Consider the following 1,363-nt stretch of genomic DNA (forward strand, 5'->3'; position numbering starts at 1 on the left):
AAAAGCCCTTCTCGATTTGTCTCCTTAAAAATTGTGTTCAGGGCTGTCATGTGCTCTAACATACATCCTGTGGGTTTGGTTAAGCCTCCTTCAGATACATGATCTACCCACGAGAATGTGGCCTGGCTGGTGTCAATCAAATCAGGCTCTTGATTTTTTAGTCTGAAGCAGATGTATCCGGCTAGGTGCTATAAGCCGTCTATCTCCAAAGATTCTTCTTCATCTGTCGGCGGCTCTTTCGTGCCAATCTCTATTTCCTTGGAAAATGAACGTGGAAGTATTCCTTTAAATCAAGTTGGATGTGAACTAAAAGAAGCCATACACGTAGAGGGATTACCAGTAAGGGGACTTTCAATAGATTCCAAATCGGGAGTGTTGTCTGGTTGCATGTTTGTGTTGCTTGACAAGGCGTCTTGGTTACATCCAAGCAAATAGTTACGCAGCCGGAACCGGAACTCTTCGCGGTCGGGGTGGTTGTTAAGGTTCGAATAAGGCCAAACAAGTTTTAAATTATGTCTTGGTTCAGTCTATAGGTCAGTATGTAGTTCAGTCCGTATTTTTGCTTCAATTCTGTGTAAAGCAGACGTACAGCATTGTTTGTTTGCAAAATACCTTTATAAATAATAAATATGCAAGTCAATGAAAGAAAAGTAAAAGTTTCATTCCCATACCTTTTTGAAAAGCCAGCAAAGTATATTTTCCAATTACTCGGAGTTGCTTTATAAGCTCGTCCATTTGGCTTAAAATTGACATCTGCTTGTCAAGCGCCAATCCAAACCCATGACACCATTCTCGACAACCATCTTTTGGAACCCGCACATTGAGAACATCGAACTAATCATTTGTCTACAAGTAATACATTTTCAACATTTAGGATAACAGTTATAAGTTGGTATAATATAACCATTTATGCTTACACCTTTTAATAACCGTGACAATTCTTTCCAATTTTCACCGTTTAAGCCACCCATACCATCGTGTGAGAAAACAATTTTGTTGCAAGTGATACCTTTTGCCGTTCGGTACCGTAAACGCGAAGATGTTTTGCTGCAATTTTGTGGGTGATAGTAACGTCCGTTGATGTGAGAGATAAAATTTTCTCTATAAGGCCTTTGGTAACACCTTTCCATCTATCCGGAACCCATGATCCAAAAAGTTGTTCCTAACTAATTTAATAAGGTGGGGAACATCCGCGAAAGCAAACACCTTTTCATTTTCGTACAAAAACCTGTAGAAGAGAATTTCTTATTCGTCATAACTAGAGAACGACCGAACTTCGTCTTTGGCTTCGGCCATTAGTACCAGGGATTTTCTGTTGTTACTCCTATTTCTGTAAACAATCCGCGGTTTCCACCTCCCAGAT

At 39.9% G+C, this 1,363-nt stretch overlaps 1 long non-coding RNA gene across 1 annotated transcript in view; it reads right to left on the reverse strand.

Moving 5' to 3' along the window:
* Window positions 1-11: 11 nt before the first annotated feature.
* LOC118755119 overlaps window positions 12-1,363 on the reverse strand; it is a 3,236-nt gene continuing 1,884 nt past the window's right edge. Inside the window, exons 2-4 of the long non-coding RNA XR_004994983.1 lie at window positions 918-1,354; window positions 672-846; window positions 12-612 (exon numbers count right to left, since the gene is read on the reverse strand). This is a non-coding gene — a long non-coding RNA (uncharacterized LOC118755119). The remainder of the gene's footprint in view (window positions 613-671; window positions 847-917; window positions 1,355-1,363) is intronic.

Source organism: Rhagoletis pomonella, unplaced genomic scaffold, assembly GCF_013731165.1.
Source record: "Rhagoletis pomonella isolate Grant_MI unplaced genomic scaffold, Rhpom_1.0 Rhpom_scaffold_05356, whole genome shotgun sequence".
NCBI lineage: Eukaryota > Metazoa > Arthropoda > Insecta > Diptera > Tephritidae > Rhagoletis > Rhagoletis pomonella.